Consider the following 24,391-nt stretch of genomic DNA (forward strand, 5'->3'; position numbering starts at 1 on the left):
GAAGTAACAGACACAACGCTGATACCAGAGAGCTGCAAACTCCACGGCTGGTCTACATAGACAAACTCTATTACCAACAGTCAGCTGATGCATCATGTGACTATTTAATGGATGGTGGGAGTGGTCACCACTAGTGTTGAGCGATACCGTCCGATACTTGAAAGTATCGGTATCGGAAAGTATCGGCCGTTACCGGCAAAGTATCGGATCTAATCCAATACCGATACCCGATACCAATACAAGTCAATGGGACTCATGTATCGGACGGTATTCCTGATGGTTCCCAGGGTCTGAAGGAGAGGAAACTCTCCTTCAGGCCCTGGGAACCATATTAATGTGTAAAATAAAGAATTAAAATAAAAAATATTGCTATACTCACCTCTCCGACGCAGCCTGGACCTCACCGAGGGAACCGGCAGCGTTGTTTGCTTAAAATTCGCGCTTTTACTTCCTTCCGTGACGTCACGGCTTGTGATTGGTCGCGTGCCGCCCATGTGGCCGCGACGCGACCAATCACAGCAAGCCGTGACGTAATTTTAGGTCCTTCAGGATTTTAAAATTACGTTCTGGCTTGTGATTGGTCGCGTTGCGGTCACATGGGCGACGCGACCAATCACAAGCCGTGACGTCACGGGAGGCTGGACACGCGCGCATTTTAAAATGCGCGCTTGTCCTGCCTCCCGTGACGTCACGGCTTGTGATTGGTCGCATCGCGTCGCGACCAATCACAAGCCAGAACGTAATTTTAAAATCCTGAAGGACCTAAAATTACGTCACGGCTTGCTGTGATTGGTCGCGTCGCGGCCACATGGGCGGCACGCGACCAATCACAAGCCGGGACTTCAAGTAAGGAAGTAAACGCGCGAATTTTAAGCAAACAACGCTGCCGGTTCCCTCGCGGAGGTCCAGGCTGCGTCGGAGAGGTGAGTATAGCAATATTTTTTATTTTAATTCTTAATTTTACACATTAATGTTGTTTCGATACCGATACCCGATACCACAAAAGTATCGGATCTCGGTATCGGAATTTCGATACCTGCAAGTATCGGCCGATACCCGATACTTGCGGTATCGGAATGCTCAACACTAGTCACCACCCACATCAGCTGACCAGCAACTCAGCAGCTGCCAGCAAGGAAACTGACATTAACCCCTGCTGGCCCAAAAGTAATATCCACGTTTAAATTAAAGCAGAACCAGAACTGTCACGACTCCAAAAATGATTTGTGACAAAGAGTCTATTGCTGCTTTGAGAGGCAGAGCTGTAGAGCTTCCAGCTGATGTGCCCCACGTGCCCTGAGATAACACTTCGAAGATGAAGGGGGTGCAAGAACTGGTGTAGGAGGTGGAGGAAACCCTGATAGAAGTAGGGCCAGCAATTCTCAGCGTCGGGAGCACATGTGCGGCGGCAGGGTGGGACTCTGCCCCGGCCTCCACAATATTAACCCAGTGTGCCGTCAGGAAAATGTAACATCTCTGGCCACAAGTGCTTGTCCACGTGTCGGTCGCTAAGTGCACAATCCCAGTAACCGAGTTGGTAAGGGCACAGGTGCGGTTTCTGGACATGTGCTGGTACAAGGCAGACATGCCACAACATGAGAAATAGTGGTGGCTGAGGGACAAGTGTGAGTTTGCCAGGGTGGTAGTCATGGCAGGGGCTGCTGTTCGTCCACACCCTGGCACTCCACAAATAAAAGATAATGTCCGGGCTCTGGTGTGCTTTGTGCACAGTATAAAACACGTTTGGGGTCGGAGATTCCCACATCCTACCACACAGACTGTTTCCTTTTTCAATAACTAATTTACTTAACATCAGATGATTAATTGCAGATACAGCACAGTATGTGTCCACTTGTTCATCCTGAGCTCTCCCTTCACTTTCTGGCATCACTGGCCTAAGAGAAGCTCTTTCCACCCCTGCAGCTCCCAAGCTTTTGGGCCCACTCTTCCGACACGGTTTCCCATCCGGCTTCCCCATATGGAAGGTGAAAAAGACATTCGGTTTCCCGCCAGATTCGGGCCGTAGACCCCGGATATCCTTGGAAGACCCGCTGTAGTTAGTATCAACCGCCCCCATGCTGCTTCGTTTGGAGTCCCATACTCTTCAATGCCATCCATCCCCCTTGGCTTAATCTGCTTTCCTTCTCATCTGGCTAAAGGTACCTTCACACGAAGCGACGCTGCAGCGATAGCGACAACGATGCCGATCGCTGCAGCGTCGCTGTTTGATCGCTGGGGAGCTGTCACACAGACCGCTCTCCAGCGACCAACGATGCCGAGGTCCCCGGGTAACCAGGGTAAACATCGGGTTGCTAAGCGCAGGGCAACGCTTAGTAACCCGATGTTTACCCTGGTTACCAGCGTAAAAGTAAAAAAAAAAAACAGTACATACTCACCTGCGCGCTCCCCAGCGTCTGCTTCCTGACACTGACTGAGCTCCGGCCCTAACAGCACAGCGGTGACGTCACCGCTGTGCTTTCACTTTCACTTTAGGGCCGGAGCTCAGTCAGTGTCAGGAAGCAGACGCTGGGGGACGCGCAGAGGTGAGCATGTACTGTTTGTTTTTTTTACTTTTACGCTGGTAACCAGGGTAAACATCGGGTTACTAAGCGCGGCCCTGCGCTTGGTAACCCGATGTTTACCCTGGTTACCAGTGTAAAACATCGCTGGTATCGTTGCTTTTGCTGTCAAACACAACGATACACAGCGATCGGACGACCAAATAAAGTTCTGGACTTTATTCAGCGACCAGCGATATCACAGCAGGATCCTGATCGCTGCTGCCTGTCAAACGAAACGATATCGCTAGCCAGGACGCTGCAACGTCACGGATCGCTAGCGATGTCGTTTCGTGTGAAGGTACCTTAAGGGTACCTTCACACTGGTCGATTCTGCTACGATAACGACGCATTTGCGTCATATTCGACATCGCAGTACGAGCTCGTAGCCAGCGGTCACACTCTACGATGTTAACGCTTTTTCTGACGTAGTTGCGATGTGAACGTCACGCGTCGCAATCGTACGCTACCCTTCACACCGCCATAGTCCTACGACTCCGAGCGTGACGTATTACCAGCATGGGCGTGCTAAAACATCACGCCCAATCAGGAGACAGGTATGCGGAAGCCCAACCCACGTAGTCGCATTACGAGCTCGTATGACCGCCGTCACATACTACGATTTCGACCGCCACAGCGAGACATTTACGACGAAAGAAAGTTCTGCTCTTTCTTTCACATCGTACGATGCTGGGCTGCGTCGCAAATCGTAACGCCATGTCACACTTTGCAACCTCGGAACGAGGACGGATAAACGTCACAAATCGAACGCTCGTTCAGACTTTGATTGCACAGTGTGAAGGGGCCCTAACTCTCCAGCTAATGAATTACCAGCAAGTGTCCTGCACTATTTACTGCTCGTAACCCCCTCCCAAATGGGAAATCCCTTTAAGCAGGGGCTCTACTCCTCTATGCTTAACTACTTCTATAATGACCATACGTAACCACCTGTACTTCAGTGCCCCCTACTGTACTAACCCAATCCTATCCTAATCTATGAACCCCGTGCTATACTTATTCTTATTTCCTAATTCCTCATCCTAATACTTTCACTAGACTTATCAAAATACACATTTCTATACTGAACATGAGTCTTCACATATAGGATCATTGTGAAAATATACAGGTGATGTCACAAAATTATAATATCAAAAAGTTAATTTATTTCAGTTCTTCAATACAAAAAGTGAACCTCCTATATTCTATAGAGTCATTGCTGATCTATTTCACGTGTTTATTTCTGCTAATGTTGATGATTATGGCTTACAGCCAATGAAAACCCAAAAGTCATTATCTCAGTAAATTAGAACAGAGTGATACTTTATAACACCAGCTTGAAAAATGATTTTAAAATCCAAAATGTTGTCATACTGAAATGTATGTGCAGTAAATGCACTCAATACTTGATCGGGCTCCTTTTGCATCAATTACTGCATCAAGGGGCTTGGTGGCATGCCATCCTATACACCTAACAATGGGTAAGAACCTGTAGGGTATGGTGTGGTCATACTTGGTTGGAGCAGAATTATTTTTTAATTATACCGTATATACTCGAGTATAAGCCGAGATTTTCAGCCCAAATTTTTGGGCTGAAAGTGCCCCTCTCGGCTTATACTCGAGTCACGGTCGGCGGTGGGGTCGGCGGGTGAGGGGGAGAGAGCGTGTCCGCATACTCACCTAGTCCCGGCGCTCCCACTGCCTGTCACACTGTCTTCGGTGCCGCAGCTCGTCCCCTGTTCAGCGGTCACGTGGCACCGCTCATTAGAGAAATGAATATGGACTCCACTCCCATAGGGGCGGAGCCGCAAATTCATTTCTCTAATCAGCGGTGCCAGTGACCGCTGACAGAGGAAGAGCTGCGGCACCGAAGACAGTGTGACAGGCAGGGGGAGCGCCGGGACTAGGTGAGTATTTTATATTCACCTGTCCACGTTCCACACGCCGGGCGCCGCTCTGTCTTCGCGTCCTCTTGTTCTGACTGTTCAGGTCAGAGGGCGCAATGACGCATATAGTGTGCGCGCCGCCCTCTGCCTGATCAGTCAGTGCAGAGAGACGCCGGGACGCTGAGGAGCTGCAAGCAAGAAAGGTGAGTATGTGGTTTTTTTTTTTTATTGCAGCAGCAGCGTTATATATGGCACAGATTTATATGGCACATCTATGGGGCCAAACTGAACGGTGCAGAGCACTATATATGGCACAGATTTATATGTCACATCTATGGGGCAACGGTGCAGAGCACTATATATGGCACAGAGTTATATGGCACATCTATGGGGCAACGGTGCAGAGCATTATATATGGCACAGATTTATATGGCACATCTATGGGGCAACGGTGCAGAGCACTATATATGGCACAGAGTTATATGGCACATCTATGGGGCAACGGTGCAGAGCACTATATATGGCACAGAGTTATATGTCACATCTATGGGGCAACGGTGCAGAGCACTATATATGGCACAGAGTTATATGGCACATCTATGGGGCAACGGTGCAGAGCACTATATATGGCACAGATTTATATGGCACATCTATGGGGCAACGGTGCAGAGCACTATATATGGCACAGAGTTATATGGCACATCTATGGGGCAACGGTGCAGAGCACTATATATGGCACAGCTTTATATGTCACATCTATGGGGCAATGGTGCAAAGCACTATATATGGCACAGCTTTATATGGCACATCTATGGGGCAACGGTGCAGAGCACTATATATGGCACAGATTTATATGGCACATCTATGGGGCAACGGTGCAGAGCACTATATATGGCACAGCTTTATATGGCACATCTATGGGGCAACGGTGCAGAGCATTATATATGGCACAGCTTTATATGGCACATCTATGGGGCAACGGTGCAGAGCATTATATATGGCACAGCTTTATATGGCACATCTATGGGGCAACGGTGCAGAGCACTATATATGGCACAGATTTATATGGCACATCTATGGGGCAACGTTGCAGAGCATTGTATATATGGCACAGATCTATATGGCACATCTATGGGGCAACGGTGCAGAGCATTATATATGGCACAGCTTTATATGGCACATCTATGGGGCCATAATGAACGGTGCAGAGCATATATGGCACAGCTTAATAAGGAGCATCTATGGGGCCATAATGAACGGTGCAGAGCATATAGGGCACAGCTTTATAAGGAGCATCTATGGGGCCATAATGAACAGTGCAGAGCATTATATATGGAGCATCTATGGGGCAATAATCAACGGTATGGAGCATTATATATGGCACAGCTTTATATGGAACCTCCTTTGGGGCAATAATGAACGGTATGGAGCATCTATTTTTATTTTTAAAATTCACCGGTAGCTGCTGTATTTCCCACCCTAGGCTTATACTCAAGTCAATAAGTTTTCCCAGTTTTTTGGGGGGGTCGGCTTATACTCGGGTCGGCTTATACTCGAGTATATACGGTAATTATTATTTTCACTGTTAAATTTCATGTAATTAACAAAAAACACCTGTAAAGGCTCCTAAGCATTTAAAAAGGTCCCATAGTCTGTTTCAGTAGCTCCACAATCATGGGGAAGACTGCTGACTTTACAGATGTCCAGAAGGCGTCATTGACACTCCACAAGGAGAATAAGCCACAAAAGGTCATTGCTAAAATCATTTTTCAAGCTGGTGTTATAAAATATTTTAATTTACTAAGCAGAGGCGTAGCTATGGTTTCAGCTTTGGGGTGGGGGGGTGGGGTTGAACAATTTGAGTGGGCCCCAACCAGGTAATCCTGACTACAGCTACGTGGTGCACCCGAATTGTGAGCATAGGGGAACATCAGCAGATGACCACACTGTGACTGAAAATACACCTATGTACAAAAACGAACACTGATATTCCTATATGGAGACCATATAACAGATCACAGTACAGTTATAGATGGTGACGTACCACTGACGTCCTTTCTGATGGAATCATTCACTTTTCCCATCTTTTCCTTCTGGCCCAGACCGACATGACAACTTCTTCCAGCCAGGACTCGTCTGCAGAGAATACAACAAAGACACGTTTCACTTCTCTCATTTCCTGCACCATCACCATCTATTCCCAATCTGTGCAAACTCCTCATCCTGCTGATGCCCCAATACTGAGCCACTGCTGCCGTATGTGTCCCTATTACTGCCCCTGATACCCCAATACTGAGCCGCTGCTGCCGTATGTGTCCCTATTACTGCCCCTGATACCCCAATACTGAGCCGCTACTGCCGTATGTGACCCTATTACTGCCCCTGATACCCCAATACTGAGCCACTGCTGCCGTATGTGTCCCTATTACTGCACCTGATGCCCCAATACTGAGCCGCTGCTGCCGTATGTGTCCCTATTACTGCACCTGATACCCCAATACTGAGCCTCTGCTGCCATATGTGTCCCTATTACTACACCTGTTACCCCAATACTGAGCCTCTGCTGCCATATGTGTCCCTATTACTACACCTGTTACCCAAATACTGAGCCGCTGCTGCCGTGTGTGTCCCTATTACTGCACCTGATACCCCAATACTGAGCCTCTGCTGCCGTATGTGTCCCTATTACTGCACCTGATAGCCCAATACTGAGCCTCTGCTGCCGTATGTGTCCCTATTACTGCACCTGATACCCCAATACTGAGCCTCTACTGCCGTATGTGTCCCTATTACTGCACCTGATACCCCAATACTGAGCCGCTGCTGCCGTATGTGTCCCTATTACTGCACCTGATACCCCAATACTGAGCCGCTGCTGCCATATGTGTCCCTATTACTGCCCCTGATACCCAAATACTGAGCCGCTGCTGCCATATGTGTCCCTATTACTGCACCTGATACCCCAATACTGAGCCTCTGCTGCCATATGTGTCCCTATTACTGCACCTGATACCCCAATACTGAGCCTCTGCTGCCGTATGTGTCCCTATTACTGCACCTGATAGCCCAATACTGAGCCTCTGCTGCCGTATGTGTCCCTATTACTGCACCTGATACCCCAATACTGAGCCTCTACTGCCGTATGTGTCCCTATTACTGCACCTGATACCCCAATACTGAGCCGCTGCTGCCGTATGTGTCCCTATTACTGCACCTGATACCCCAATATTGAGCCGCTGCTGCCGTATGTGTCCCTATTACTGCCCCTGATACCCCAATATTGAGCCGCTGCTGCCGTATGTGTCCGTATTACTGCACCTGATACCCCAATACTGAGCCGCTGCTGCCATGTGTCCCTATTACTGCACCTGATACCCCAATACTGAGCCGCTGCTGCCGTATGTGTCCCTATTACTGCCCCTGATACCCCAATACTGAGCCACTGCTGCCGTATGTGTCCCTATTACTGCCCCTGATACCCCAATACTGAGCCGCTGCTGCCGTATGTGTCCCTATTACTGCCCCTGATACCCCAATACTGAGCCGCTGCTGCCGTATGTGTCCCTATTACTGCCCCTGATACCCCAATACTGAGCCCCTGCTGCCGTATGTGTCCCTATTACTGCCCCTGATACCCCAATACTGAGCCCCTGCTGCCGTATGTGACCCTATTACTGCACCTGATACCCCAATACTGAGCCACTGCTGCCGTATGTGACCCTATTACTGCACCTGATACCCCAATACTGAGCCGCTGCTGCCGTATGTGTCCCTATTACTGCCCCTGATACCCCAATACTGAGCCCCTGCTGCCGTATGTGACCCTATTACTGCACCTGATACCCCAATACTGAGCCGCTGCTGCCGTATGTGTCCCTATTACTGCCCCTGATACCCCAATACTGAGCCGCTGCTGCCGTATGTGTCCCTATTACTGCTCCTGATACCCCAATACTGAGCCGCTGCTGCCGTATGTGTCCCTATTACTGCCCCTGATACCCCAATACTGAGCCTCTGCTGCCGTATGTGTCCCTATTACTGCACCTGATACCCCAATACTGAGCCGCTGCTGCCGTATGTGTCCCTATTACTGCACCTGATACCCCAATACTGAGCCGCTGCTGCCGTATGTGTCCCTATTACTGCCCCTGATACCCCAATACTGAGCCTCTGCTGCCGTATGTGTCCCTATTACTGCCCCTGATACCCCAATACTGAGCCTCTGCTGCCGTATGTGTCCCTATTACTGCACCTGATACCCCAATACTGAGCCTCTGCTGCCGTATGTGTCCCTATTACTGCCCCTGATACCCCAATACTGAGCCTCTGCTGCCGTATGTGTCCCAATTACTGCACCTGATACCCCAATACTGAGCCGCTGCTGCCGTATGTGACCCTATTACTGCACCTGATACCCCAATGCTGAGCCACTGCTGCCGTATGTGTCCCTATTACTGCACCTGATACCCCAATACTGAGCCGCTGCTGCCGTATGTGTCCCTATTACTGCCCCTGATACCCCAATACTGAGCCGCTGCTGCCATATGTGTCCCTATTACTGCACCTGATACCCCAATACTGAGCCGCTGCTGCCGTATGTTTCCCTATTACTGCCCCTGATACCCCAATACTGAGCCTCTGCTGCCGTATGTGTCCCTATTACTGCACCTGATACCCCAATACTGAGCCGCTGCTGCCGTATGTGACCCTATTACTGCACCTGATACCCCAATACTGAGCCTCTGCTGCCGTATGTGACCCTATTACTGCACCTGATACCCCAATACTGAGCCGCTGCTGCCGTATGTGTCCCTATTACTGCCCCTGATAGCCCAATACTGAGCCTCTACTGCCGTATGTGTCCCTATTACTGCACCTGGTACCCCAATACTGAGCCGCTGCTGCCGTATGTGTCCCTATTACTGCCCCTGATACCCCAATACTGAGCCGCTGCTGCCATATGTGACCCTATTACTGCACCTGATACCCCAATACTGAGCCACTGCTGCCGTATGTGTCCCTATTGCTGCACCTGATACCCCAATACTGAGCCGCTGCTGCCGTATGTGTCCCTATTACTGCCCCTGATACCCCAATACTGAGCCGCTGCTGCCGTATGTGTCCCTATTACTGCACCTGGTACCCCAATACTGAGCCGCTGCTGCCGTATGTGACCCTATTACTGCACCTGATACCCCAATACTGAGTGCTGCTGCCGTATGTGTCCCTATTACTGCCCCTGATACCCCAATACTGAGCCGCTGCTGCCGTATGTGTCCCTATTACTGCACCTGCTACCCCAATACTGAGCCGCTGCTGCCATATGTGTCCCTATTACTGTACCTAACACCCCAATACTGAGCCACTGCTGCCATATGTGTCCCTATTACTGCCCCTGATACCCCAATACTGAGCCGCTGCCGCCATATGTGTCCCTATTACTGCACCTGATACCCCAATACTGAGCCGCTGCTGCCATATGTGTCCCTATTACTGCCCCTGATACCCCAATACTGAGCCGCTGCTGCCGTATGTGTCCCTATTACTGCCCCTGATACCCCAATACTGAGCCGCTGCTGCCATATGTGTCCCTATTACTGCACGTGATACCCCAATACTGAGCCGCTGCTGCCGTATGTGACCCTATTACTGCACCTGATACCCCAATACTGAGCCGCTGCTGCCGTATGTGTCCCTATTACTGCACCTGATACCCCAATACTGAGCCGCTGCTGCCGTATGTGTCCCTATTACTGCCCCTGATAGCCCAATACTGAGCCTCTACTGCCGTATGTGTCCCTATTACTGCACCTGATACCCCAATACTGAGCCGCTGCTGCCGTATGTGTCCCTATTACTGCACCTGATACCCCAATACTGAGCCGCTGCTGCCGTATGTGTCCCTATTACTGCACCTGATACCCCAATACTGAGCCTCTACTGCCGTATGTGTCCCTATTACTGCCCCTGATACCCCAATACTGAGCCGCTGCTGCCGTATGTGTCCCTATTACTGCACCTGATACCCCAATACTGAGCCTCTACTGCCGTATGTGTCCCTATTACTGCCCCTGATACCCCAATACTGAGCCGCTGCTGCTGTATGTGTCCCTATTAGTATTACTGCCCCTGATACCCCAATACTGAGACGCTGCTGCCGTATGTGTCCCTATTACTGCACCTGATACCCCAATACTGAGCCGCTGCTGTCGTATGTGTCCCTATTACTGCCTGATACCTCAATACTGAGCCTCTACTGCCGTATGTGTCCCTATTACTGCCCCTGATACCCCAATACTGAGCCTCTACTGCCGTATGTGTCCCTATTACTGCCCCTGATACCCCAATACTGAGCCGCTGCTGCTGTATGTGTCCCTATTAGTATTACTGCCCCTGATACCCCAATACTGAGCCGCTGCTGCCGTATGTGTCCTTATTACTGCACCTGATACCCCAATACTGAGCCGCTGCTGCCGTATGTGTCCCTATTACTGCCCCTGATACCCCAATACTGAGCCGCTGCTGCCGTATGTGACCCTATTACTGCACCTGATACCCCAATACTGAGCCGCTGCTGTCGTATGTGTCCCTATTACTGCACCTGATAGCCCAATACTGAGCCACTGCTGCCGTATGTGTCCCTATTACTGCACCTGATACCCCAATACTGAGCCACTGCTGCCTTATGTGTCACTATTACTGCCCCTGATACCCCAATACTGAGCCGCTGCTGCCTTATGTGTCCCTATTACTGCACCTGATACCCCAATACTGAGCCGCTGCTGCCGTATGTGTCCCTATTACTGCACCTGATACCCCAATACTGAACCGCTGCTGCCGTATGTGTCCCTATTACTGCACCGGATACCCCAATACTGAGCCGCTGCTGCCGTATGTGTCCCTATTACTGCCCCTGATACCCCAATACTGAGCCGCTGCTGCCGTATGTGTCCCTATTACTGCACCTGATACCCCGATACTGAGCCGCTGCTGCCGTATGTGTCCCTATTACTGCCCCTGATACCCCAATACTGAGCCGCTGCTGTCGTATGTGTCCCTATTACTGCACCTGATAGCCCAATACTGAGCCACTGCTGCCGTATGTGTCCCTATTACTGCACCTGATACCCCAATACTGAGCCACTGCTGCCTTATGTGTCACTATTACTGCCCCTGATACCCCAATACTGAGCCGCTGCTGCCGTATGTGTCCCTATTACTGCCCCTGATACCCCAATACTGAGCCGCTGCTGCCTTATGTGTCACTATTACTGCCCCTGATACCCCAATAGTGAGCCACTGCTGCCGTATGTGTCCCTATTACTGCCCCTGATACCCCAATACTGAGCCTCTGCTGCCGTATGTGTCCCTATTACTGCCCCTGATACCCCAATACTGAGCCTCTGCTGCCGTATGTGTCCCTATTACTGCCCCTGATACCCCAATACTGAGCCGCTGCTGCCGTATGTGTCCCTATTACTGCACCTGATACCCCAATACTGAGCCGCTGCTGCCGTATGTGTCCCTATTACTGCACCTGATACCCCAATACTGAGCCGCTGCTGCCATATGTGTCCCTATTGCTGCACCTGATACCCCAATACTGAGCCGCTGCTGCCGTATGTGTCCCTATTACTGCCCCTGATACCCCAATACTGAGCCTCTGCTGCCGTATGTGTCCCTATTACTACACCTGATACCCCAATACTGAGCCGCTGCTGCCGTATGTGTCCATATTACTGCCCCTGATACCCCAATACTGAGCCACTGCTGCCATATGTGTCCCTATTACTGCCCCTGATACCCCAATACTGAGCCGCTGCTGCCGTATGTGTCCCTATTACTGCACCTGATACCCCAATACTGAACCGCTGCTGCCGTATGTGTCCCTAATACTGCCCCCGATACCCCAATACTGAGCCACTGCTGCCGTATGTGTCCCTATTACTGCACCTGATACCCCAATTCTGAGCCACTGCTGCCGTATGTCTCCATATTACTGCCCCTGATACCCCAATACTGAGCCACTGCTGCCGTATGTGTCCCTATTACTGCCCCTGATACCCCAATACTGAGCCTCTGCTGCCGTATGTGTCCCTATTACTGCACCTGATACCCCAATACTGAGCCACTGCTGCCGTATGTGTCCCTATTACTGCACCTGATACCCCAATACTGAACCGCTGCTGCCGTATGTCTCCATATTACTGCCCCTGATACCCCAATACTGAGCCGCTGCTGCCGTATGTGTCCCTATTACTGCCCCTGATACCCCAATACTGAGCCACTGCTGCCGTATGTGTCCCTATTACTGCCCCTGATACCCCAATACTGAGCCTCTGCTGCTGTATGTGTCCCTATTACTGCCCCTGATACCCCAATACTGAGCCGCTGCTGCCGTATGTGTCCCTATTACAGCCTGATACCCCAATACTGAGCCGCTGCTGCCGTATGTGTCCATATTACTGCACCTGATACCCCAATACTGAGCTGCTGCTGCTGTATGTGTCCCTATTACTGCCCCTGATACCCCAATACTGAGCCGCTGCTGCCGTATGTGTCCCTATTACAGCCTGATACCCCAATACTGAGCCGCTGCTGCCGTATGTGTCCCTATTACTGCACCTGATACCCCAATACTGAGCCTCTGCTGCCGTATGTGTCCCTATTACTGCCCCTGATACCTCAATACTGAGCCCCTGCTGCCGTATGTGTCCCTATTACTGCACCTGATACCCCAATACTGAGCCGCTGCTGCCGTATGTGTCCCTATTACTGCCCCTGATACCCCAATACTGAGCCTCTGCTGAGGTATGTAACCCTATTACTGCACCTGATACCCCAATACTGAGCCGCTGCTGCCGTATGTGTCCCTATTACTGCCCCTGATACCCCAATACTGAGCCGCTGCTGCCATATGTGACCCTATTACTGCCCCTGATACCCCAATACTGAGCCTCTACTGCCGTATGTGTCCCTATTACTGCACCTGATTCCCCAATACTGAGCCTCTGCTGCCGTATGTGTCCCTATTACTGCACCTGATACCCCAATACTGAGCCGCTGCTGCCATATGTGTCCCTATTACTGTACCTGATACCCCAATACTGAGCCGCTGCTGCCATATGTGTCCCTATTACTGCACCTGATACCCTGATACTGAGCCGCTGCTGCCGTATGTGTCCTTATTACTGCACCTGATACCCCAATACTGAGCCACTGCTGCCGTATGTGTCCCTATTACTGCACCTGATACCCCAATACTGAGCCGATGCTGCCGTATGTGTCCCTATTACTGCACCTGATACCCCGATACTGAGCCGCTGCTGCCGTATGTGTCCCTATTACTGCACCTGATACCCCAATACTGAGCCGATGCTGCCGTATGTGTCCCTATTACTGCCCCTGATACCCCAATACTGAGCCGCTGCTGCCGTATGTGTCCCTATTACTGCCCCTGATACCCCAATACTGAGCCGCTGCTGCCGTATGTGTCCCTATTACTGCCCCTGATACCCCAATACTGAGCCGCTGCTGCCGTATGTGACCCTATTACTGCCCGATACCCCAATACTGAGCCGCTGCTGCCGTATGTGTCCCTATTACTGCACCTCATACCCCAATACTGAGCCTCTACTGCCGTATGTGTCCTTATTACTGCACCTGATACCCCAATACTGAGCCGCTGCTGCCGTATGTGTCCCTATTACTGCCCCTGATACCCCAATACTGAGCCTCTGCTGCTGTATGTGTCCCTATTACTGCCCCTGATACCCCAATACTGAGCCTCTGCTGCCGTATGTGTCCTTATTACTGCACCTGATACCCCAATATTGAGCCGCTGCTGCCGTATGTGTCCTTATTACTGCCCCTGATACCCCAATACTAAGCCGCTGCTGCCGTATGTGTCCCTATTACTGCCCCTGATACCCCAATACTGAGCCGCTGCTGCCGTATGTGTCCCTATTACTGCCCCTGATAGCCCAATACTGAGCCTCTACTGCCGTATGTGTCCCTATTACTGCCCCTGATACCCCAATACTGAGCCGCTGCTGCCGTATGTGTCCCTATTACTGCCCCTGATACCCCAATACTGAGCCTCTGCTGCCGTATGTGACCCTATTACTGCACCTGATACCCCAATACTGAGCCTCTGCTGCCGTATGTGACCCTATTACTGCACCTGATACCCCAATACTGAGCCGCTGCTGCCGTATGTGTCCCTATTACTGCACCTGATACCCCAATACTGAGCCCCTGCTGCCGTATGTGTCCCTATTACTGCCCCTGATACCCCAATACTGAGCCCCTGCTGCCGTATGTGTCCCTATTACTGCACCTGATACCCCAATACTGAGCCGCTGCTGCCGTATGTGTCCCTATTACTGCACCTGATACCCCAATACTGAGCCGCTGCTGCCGTATGTGTCCCTATTACTGCACCTGATACCCCAATACTGAGCCCCTGCTGCCGTATGTGTCCCTATTACTGCACCTGATACCCCAATACTGAGCCCCTGCTGCCGTATGTGTCCCTATTACTGCCCCTGATACCCCAATACTGAGCCGCTGCTGCCGTATGTGTCCTTATTACTGCACCTGATACCCCAATACTGAGCCGCTGCTGCCGTATGTGTCCCTATTACTGCACCTGATACCCCAATACTGAGCCCCTGCTGCCGTATGTGTCCCTATTACTGCACCTGATACCCCAATACTGAGCCCCTGCTGCCGTATGTGTCCCTATTACTGCCCCTGATACCCCAATACTGAGCCCCTGCTGCCGTATGTGTCCCTATTACTGCACCTGATACCCCAATACTGAGCCGCTGCTGCCGTATGTGTCCCTATTACTGCACCTGATACCCCAATACTGAGCCGCTGCTGCCGTATGTGTCCCTATTACTGCACCTGATACCCCAATACTGAGCCCCTGCTGCCGTATGTGTCCCTATTACTGCACCTGATACCCCAATACTGAGCCCCTGCTGCCGTATGTGTCCCTATTACTGCCCCTGATACCCCAATACTGAGCCGCTGCTGCCGTATGTGTCCTTATTACTGCACCTGATACCCCAATACTGAGCCGCTGCTGCCTTATGTGTCCCTATTACTGCACCTGATACCCCAATACTGAGCCGCTGCTGCCGTATGTGTCCCTATTACTGCCCCTGATACCCCAATACTGAGCCGCTGCTGCCGTATGTGTCCTTATTACTACACCTGATACCCCAATACTGAGTCGCTGCTGCCGTATGTGACCCTATTACTGCCCCTGATACCCCAATACTGAGCCGCTGCTGCCGTATGTGTCCCTATTACTGCTCCTGATACCCCAATACTGAGCCTCTGCTGCCGTATGTGTCCCTATTACTGCCCCTGATACCCCAATACTGAGCCTCTGCTGCCGTATGTGACCCTATTACTGCACCTGATACCCCAATACTGAGCCTCTGCTGCCGTATGTGTCCCAATTACTGCACCTGATACCCCAATACTGAGCCGCTGCTGCCGTATGTGACCCTATTACTGCCCCTGATAGCCCAATACTGAGCCTCTGCTGCCGTATGTGTCCCTATTACTGCACCTGATACCCCAATACTGAGCCTCTGCTGCCGTATGTGTCCCAATTACTGCACCTGATACCCCAATACTGAGCCGCTGCTGCCGTATGTGACCCTATTACTGCACCTGATACCCCAATACTGAGCCGCTGCTGCCGTATGTGTCCCTATTACTGCACCTGATACCCCAATACTGAGCCACTGCTGCCGTATGTGTCCCTATTACTGCACCTGATACCCCAATACTGAGCCGCTGCTGCCGTATGTGTCCCTATTACTGCCCCTGATACCCCAATACTGAGCCGCTGCTGCCATATTTGTCCCTATTACTGCACCTGATACCCCAATACTGAGCCGCTGCTGCCGTATGTTTCCCTATTACTGCCCCTGATACCCCAATACTGAGCCTCTGCTGCCGTATGTGTCCCTATTACTGCACCTGATACCCCAATACTGAGCCGCTGCTGCCGTATGTGACCCTATTACTGCACCTGATACCCCAATACTGAGCCTCTGCTGCCGTATGTGACCCTATTACTGCACCTGATACCCCAATACTGAGCCGCTGCTGCCGTATGTGTCCCTATTACTGCCCCTGATAGCCCAATACTGAGCCTCTACTGCCGTATGTGTCCCTATTACTGCACCTGGTACCCCAATACTGAGCCGCTGCTGCCGTATGTGTCCCTATTACTGCCCCTGATACCCCAATACTGAGCCGCTGCTGCCATATGTGACCCTATTACTGCACCTGATACCCCAATACTGAGCCACTGCTGCCGTATGTGTCCCTATTGCTGCACCTGATACCCCAATACTGAGCCGCTGCTGCCGTATGTGTCCCTATTACTGCCCCTGATACCCCAATACTGAGCCGCTGCTGCCGTATGTGTCCCTATTACTGCACCTGGTACCCCAATACTGAGCCGCTGCTGCCGTATGTGACCCTATTACTGCACCTGATACCCCAATACTGAGTGCTGCTGCCGTATGTGTCCCTATTACTGCACCTGCTACCCCAATACTGAGCCGCTGCTGCCATATGTGTCCCTATTACTGTACCTAACACCCCAATACTGAGCCGCTGCTGCCGTATGTGTCCCTATTACTGCACCTGATACCCCAATACTGAGCCGCTGCTGCCGTATGTGTCCCTATTACTGCACCTGATACCCCAATACTGAGCCGCTGCTGCCATATGTGTCCCTATTGCTGCACCTGATACCCCAATACTGAGCCGCTGCTGCCGTATGTGTCCCTATTACTGCCCCTGATACCCCAATACTGAGCCTCTGCTGCCGTATGTGTCCCTATTACTACACCTGATACCCCAATACTGAGCCGCTGCTGCCGTATGTGTCCCTATTACTGCCCCTGATACCCCAATACTGAGCCGCTGCTGCCGTATGTGTCCCTATTACTGCACCTGATACCCCAATACTGAGCCACTGCTGCCGTATGTGTCCCTATTACTGCACCTGATACCCCAATACTGAGCCGCTGCTGCCGTATGTGTCCTTATTACTGCCCCTGATACCCCAATACTGAGCCACTGCTGCCATATGTGTCCCTATTACTGCCCCTGATACCCCAATACTGAGCCGCTGCTGCCGTATGTGTCCCTATTACTGCACCTGATACCCCAATACTGAACCGCTGCTGCCGTATGTGTCCCTAATACTGCCCCTGATACCCCAATACTGAGCCTCTGCTGCTGTATGTGTCCCTATTACTGCACCTGATACCCCAATACTGAGCCGCTGCTGCCGTATGTGTCCCTATTACTGCACCTGATACCCCAATACTGAGCCGCTGCTGCCGTATGTGTCCCTATTACTGCACCTCATACCCCAATGCTGAGCCACTGCTGCCGTATGTGTCCCTATTACTGCACCTGATACCCCAATACTGAACCGCTGCTGCCATATGTCTCCATATTACTGCCCCTGATACCCCAATACTGAGCCGCTGCTGCCGTATGTGTCCCTATTACTGCACCTGATACCCCAATACTGAGCCGCTGCTGCCATATGTGTCCCTATTACTGCACCTGATACCCCAATACTGAGCCACTGCTGCCGTATGTGTCCCTATTACTGCCCCTGATACCCCAATACTGAGCCACTGCTGCCGTATGTGTCCCTATTACTGAACCTGATACCCCAATACTGAGCCGCTGCTGTTGTATGTGTCCCTATTACTGCCCCTGATACCCCAATACTGAGCCGCTGCTGCCGTATGTGTCCCTATTACTGCCCCTGATACCCCAATACTGAGCCGCTGCTGCCGTATGTGTCCCTATTACTGCCCCTGATACCCCAATACTGAGCTGCTGCTGCCGTATGTGTCCCTATTACTGCCCCTGATACCCCAATACTGAGCCGCTGCTGCCGTATGTGTCCCTATTACTGCACCTGATACCCCAATACTGAGCCGCTGCTGCCGTATGTGTCCCTATTACTGCCCCCGATACCCCAATACTGAGCCTCTGCTGCCGTATGTGTCCCTATTACTGCACCTGATACCCCAATACTGAGCCGCTGCTGCCGTATGTGTCCCTATAACTGCACCTGATACCCCAATACTGAGCCGTTGCTGCCGTATGTGTCCCTATTACTGCCCCTGATACCCCAATACTGAGCCGCTGCTGCCGTATGTGTCCCTATTACTGCCCCTGATACCCCAATACTGAGCTGCTGCTGCCGTATGTGTCCCTATTACTGCCCCTGATACCCCAATACTGAGCCGCTGCTGCCGTATGTGTCCCTATTACTGCACCTGATACCCCAATACTGAGCCGCTGCTGCCGTATGTGTCCCTATTACTGCCCCTGATACCCCAATACTGAGCCACTGCTGCCGTATTTGACCCTATTACTGCCCCTGATACCCCAATACTGAGCCGCTGCTGCCGTATGTGTCCCTATTACTGCACCTGATACCCCAATACTGAGCCGCTGCTGCCGTATGTGTCCTTATTACTGCCCCTGATACCCCAATACTGAGCCGCTGCTGCCGTATGTGTCCCTATTACTGCACCTGATACCCCAATACTGAGCCACTGCTGCCGTATGTGACCCTATTACTGCCCCTGATACCCCAATACTGAGCCACTGCTGCCGTATGTGTCCCTATTACTGCACCTGATACCCCAATACTGAGCCGCTGCTGCCGTATGTGTCCTTATTACTGCTACTGATACCCCAATACTGAGCCTCTACTGCCGTATGTGTCCCTATTACTGCCCCTGATACCCCAATACTGAGCCGCTGCTGCCGTATGTGTCCTGCTGTGTGGTACAATAACGGCTCCTCTTACCACCCCACATAAAACTGCCACCACTGTGCCCTTTACATAGTAAAAATGCCAGCTTTGTGCTCTCTAGATAGTAAAACTTTCCCCCTAGTAAACATTAATGCCCTGTGCTAGTGCCCTCCACATTTTGTCCCTAAAATGTAATAATACCCCAAATGAAACCTTGATGGTGACAATACTCTGAGTGCCCCCATAACAATAATGCTTAAGTGCCCACTTAGCATGTAGTAATGTGAGTCCCCCCATGTCCAGTAACAATGGCCCCAGCATCGCTGATGTCAGCAGACAGTCGTGTGACGACTCTTTCGGCTTCTCTCAACGCTCTTCTATTGAGGGAAACCAAACCTTTCTAGTGAACACAGGCACATAGCAAACATGGGGACCATGACCACCTGATGACGCCAGTGATATTGGGGGCTCATGCAGCAGGCGCTCCCTGCCATGATTTGGCACATAAAGTGACTCTATGTATATATTAACTCTATAATAATAAATTGTTTATTATTAAAGCACCACTCCAGCAGGGTTTTTTCACTGCTGGAGTGGTGCATTAAACGCAAGCCCCCTGCCCCAGTCATATACTCATCCTCCAGCATATTCACCATTTTTTGGCACCGCTCCAGTCCCACAGCTTAAACTTGTGAGCACAGCTTCTGACTGGCCAGACGTTGGAAGCTACGTCACAAACGCTCAATGTAAGACTATGAGAGCCAGAACAACGCGAGAACGAGGTGAGAAAGAGGCCAGAACGACGCTCTCATAGACTCACACTGATTAGTGACCTCTGCGCCGCTCCATGAAACACTGGAGCCTCGGACAGGTCACAAACTGCAGGAGACGAAGCCGAACGGAGGCAAAAACAGATGAAAATGCCGGAAGGTGAGTGTCAGGCAGTCGGTAGAGGTCTTGGATTTTAAGGCACCACTGCAGCAGTGAAATAAAAAAAAATGCTGGAGTGGTGCTTTAAAGTAAATCTATCACCCTCCGAGACATATATGACCTGTTAATATGGGCATACAGGTGATAGAAATGTCACACTGGTCCTACCTGTCTGCCTCATATTAACGGTCTTTTTGCTGAGAAATGTTATATTCTTTCCTTATGCTAATGATTTCTTCCAGGCTCTGGGGTGGGCGGTGCTGTAAGAAATCCCAGTCTCCTGTCCTCATTGTAATACTACCCCCTCCCATGTGTGTCAGTTATGGTGCTGGAATCCTGTGCCCTGTGAGTCACCACAATCTGTACCTCCCTCATTCAGGGATCCTCTGCTGTTGTGAACTGTGTTTCTGGGCTCCCTCTGGTGGTCACTAACGGTATTGTGTTAGGCATGTCTTGTTGCAGGCCTGAGCTCCAGCTGTGTCGTTAAGCAGCGGGTGTTTCCTATTTGAGTCTCCTCTGGACTCAGTCTCTTTCCTGGAATCGTTGTATCCAGACCTATTTGGTCTCCTCCGGATTCCTTTCAGTCTGCCTCATGCAAGAAAAGCTAAGTCTGTTTTGTACAATTTGGATCGTTTGCATGATTCAGTGTTTTTGTCCAGCTTGCTTTACATTTGATTTTTGACTCGCTGGAAGCTCTAGGGGGCTGATATTCTCCCTCCACACCGTCAGTCGGTGTGGGGGTTCTTGAATGTTCAGCGTGGATGTTTTGTAGGGTTTTCTGCTAAACGCATAGTCCACTATCTATTTTCTGCTATCTAGACTATTGGGCCTCACTTTGCTGAATCTAGTTCATCTCTACGTTTGTGTTTTCCTCTTGCCTCACCGTTATTATTTGTTGGGGGCTTTCTATATCTTTGGGGTTCAATTTCTCTGGAGGCAAGCGAGGTCTTATTTTTTCCCTCTAGGGGTAGTCAGTTCTCCGGCTGGCTCGAGACGTCTAGAACCAACGTAGGCACGTTCACCGGCTACTTTTAGTTGTTTGTGTCAGGATCAGGTATGCGGTTAGCCCAGTTTCCACCTCCCTAGAGCAGTATTTACATTTTTGCTATCTTGCCAGAATATCAGAGATCCTCTGCCATTGGGATCATAACAGAATGCCAGGCCAAATGAAAATGTTTAATGCATCGCAGAAGCGGGATTAAAAAGAAGTTCTGGGTTTTTTTTTTTGTTTTTTTTTGCTGCAGTTTGCCTAGCTTCTTCCATCCCCTTTTTCTCTGAGTGGCTGAAACTCTGCTGCAGACATGAATGTCCAGACTCTGACTTCTAGTGTGGATCAGCTTGCTGCTAGGGTGCAAAGCATTCAGGATTTTGTTATCCATAGCCCTATGTCTGAACCAAAAATACCTATTCCTGAGCCGTTTTTTGGAGATAGATCTAAATTCCTGAATTTTAGGAATAATTGTAAATTGTTTCTGTCTCTGAAACCTCGTTCCTCTGGTGATTCCGCTCAGCAAGTTAAGATTGTTATTTCCTTCTTGCGCGGCGACCCTCAGGATTGGGCCTTCTCTCTGGCGCCAGGAGATCCTGCATTGGTGAATGTTGATGCGTTTTTTCTGGCACTTGGCTTGCTTTATGAGGAGCCTAATCTTGAAAATCAGGCTGAAAAAATGTTGCTGGTTATCTCTCAGGGTCAGGACGAAGCTGAGGTGTATTGTCAGAAATTTCGGAAATGGTCCGTGCTTACTCAATGGAATGAGTGTGCACTGGCCGCAAATTTCAGAAATGGTCTTTCTGAAGCCATTAAAGATGTGATGGTGGGTTTCTCCATTCCTACAAGTCTGAATGATTCCATGGCGCTGGCTATTCAAATTGATCGACGTTTGCGGGAGCACAAATCTGATAATCCTTTGGCGGTGCTGTCTGAACGGTCACCTGATTCTATGCAATGTGACAGAATTCTGACCAGAGCCGAGCGACAAAATCATAGACGTCAAAATGGGTTGTGTTTCTACTGTGGTGATTCAACACATGTTATTTCAGCATGCTCTAAACGTTTAAAGAAAAAAGTTAATCCTGTCGCCATTGGTACTTTTCAGCCTAAGTTTATTTTGTCTGTGACTTTAATTTGTTCATTATCTTCTTACTCAGTTATGGCTTTTGTGGATTCTGGTGCTGCTTTAAGTCTGATGGATCTGTCGTTTGCCAAGCGCTGCGGTTTTGTCCTGGAGCCTTTGGAAAATCCTATTCCTCTTAGAGGAATTGATTCTACGCCATTGGCAGAGAATAAACCTCAGTATTGGATGCAGGTGACCATGTGCATGACTCCTGTACATCAGGAGGTGATTCGTTTTTTGGTACTGCATAAAATGCATGATGTTGTTGTTTTGGGTCTGCCATGGTTACAGGCCCATAATCCAGTTTTAGATTGGAAAGCTATGACTGTGTCTAGTTGGGGGTGTCAGGGGATTCATGGCGATTCTCCATTGGTGTCTATTGCTTCTTCTACTCCTTCTGAGATCCCTGAGTTTTTGTCAGACTTTCAGGATGTATTTGATGAGGCCAGGTCCAGTGCCCTTCCTCCTCATAGGGACTGTGATTGTGCTATAGATTTGATTCCTGGTAGTAAGTTTCCTAAGGGACGACTCTTTAATTTATCTGTGCCAGAGCATGCCGCGATGCGGAGTTATATAAAGGAGTCTTTGGAGAAGGGACATATTCGCCCATCCTCGTCCCCTCTTGGTGCAGGATTCTTTTTTGTGGGCAAGAAAGACGGGTCTCTGAGACCTTGTATTGATTATCGTCTTCTGAATAAGATCACTGTTAAATTTCAGTATCCTTTGCCATTGTTGTCTGATTTGTTTGCTCGGATTAAGGGATCCAGTTGGTTCACCAAGATAGATCTTCGTGGTGCGTATAACCTTGTGCGCATAAAGAAGGGAGATGAATGGAAAACGGCATTTAATACGCCTGAGGGTCATTTTGAGTACCTGGTGATGCCTTTCGGATTATCTAATGCTCCTTCTGTGTTTCAGTCCTTCATGCACGACATCTTCCGGAAATATCTGGATAAATTTATGATTATTTATCTGGATGATATTTTGTTTTTTTCTGATGATTGGGAGTCCCATGTGAACCAGGTCAGGATGGTGTTTCAGGTTTTGTGGGAGAATGCTCTATTTGTGAAGGGCTCAAAATGTATCTTTGGGGTACAGAAGGTTTCTTTTTTGGGCTTTATTTTTTCCCCTTCTACTGTGGAGATGGACCCAGTTAAGGTCCGTGCCATTCATGACTGGACTCAGCCCACGTCTGTTAAGAGCCTGCAGAAGTTCTTGGGTTTTGCTAATTTTTACCGTCGTTTTATCGCTAATTTCTCCAGCGTGGTTAAACCTTTGACGGATATGACCAAGAAGGGTTCTGATGTTGCGAATTGGTCTCCTGCGGCCGTGGAGGCCTTTCGGGAGCTGAAGCGTCGGTTTACTTCAGCGCCAGTCTTGTGCCAGCCGGATGTCTCTCTTCCCTTCCAGGTTGAAGTTGATGCTTCTGAAATTGGTGCAGGGGCTGTTTTGTCGCAAAAAAGTTCTGATGGCTCCGTGATGAAGCCATGCGCCTTCTTTTCAAGGAAATTTTCGCCTGCTGAGCGGAACTACGATGTTGGTAATCGGGAGTTGTTGGCCATGAAGTGGGCATTTGAGGAGTGGCGACATTGGCTCGAGGGAGCTAGACATCGTGTGGTGGTCTTGACTGATCATAAAAATCTGATTTACCTCGAGTCTGCCAAGCGCCTGAATCCTAGACAGGCCCGTTGGTCGTTGTTTTTCTCCCGTTTTGACTTTGTGGTCTCGTACCTGCCTGGTTCGAAGAACGTGAAGGCTGATGCACTTTCTAGGAGTTTTGTGCCTGATTCTCCGGGAGTCTCTGAGCCGGCTGGTATTCTCAGAGAGGGAGTAATTTTGTCTGCCATTTCCCCAGATTTGCGACGTGGGCTGCAAAAATTTCAGGCTGATAGGCCTGATCGTTGTCCACCAGAGAGATTGTTTGTCCCTGATGGATGGACCAACAGAGTTATTTCTGAGGTTCATTCTTCGGTGTTGGCGGGACATCCTGGGATTTTCGGTACCAGAGATTTGGTGGCCAGGTCCTTTTGGTGGCCTTCCTTGTCACGGGATGTGCGTTCTTTTGTGCAGTCCTGTGGG

The 24,391-nt window shown here is 50.2% G+C and overlaps 1 protein-coding gene across 1 annotated transcript in view; it reads left to right on the top strand.

The window, feature by feature from the left end:
* Positions 1-24,391, top strand: part of LOC143817459 (uncharacterized) — a 277,468-nt gene that overhangs the window by 121,713 nt on the left and 131,364 nt on the right. The gene's annotated exons all lie outside the window — the stretch shown is intronic.

This window comes from Ranitomeya variabilis, chromosome 3, assembly GCF_051348905.1.
Source record: "Ranitomeya variabilis isolate aRanVar5 chromosome 3, aRanVar5.hap1, whole genome shotgun sequence".
NCBI lineage: Eukaryota > Metazoa > Chordata > Amphibia > Anura > Dendrobatidae > Ranitomeya > Ranitomeya variabilis.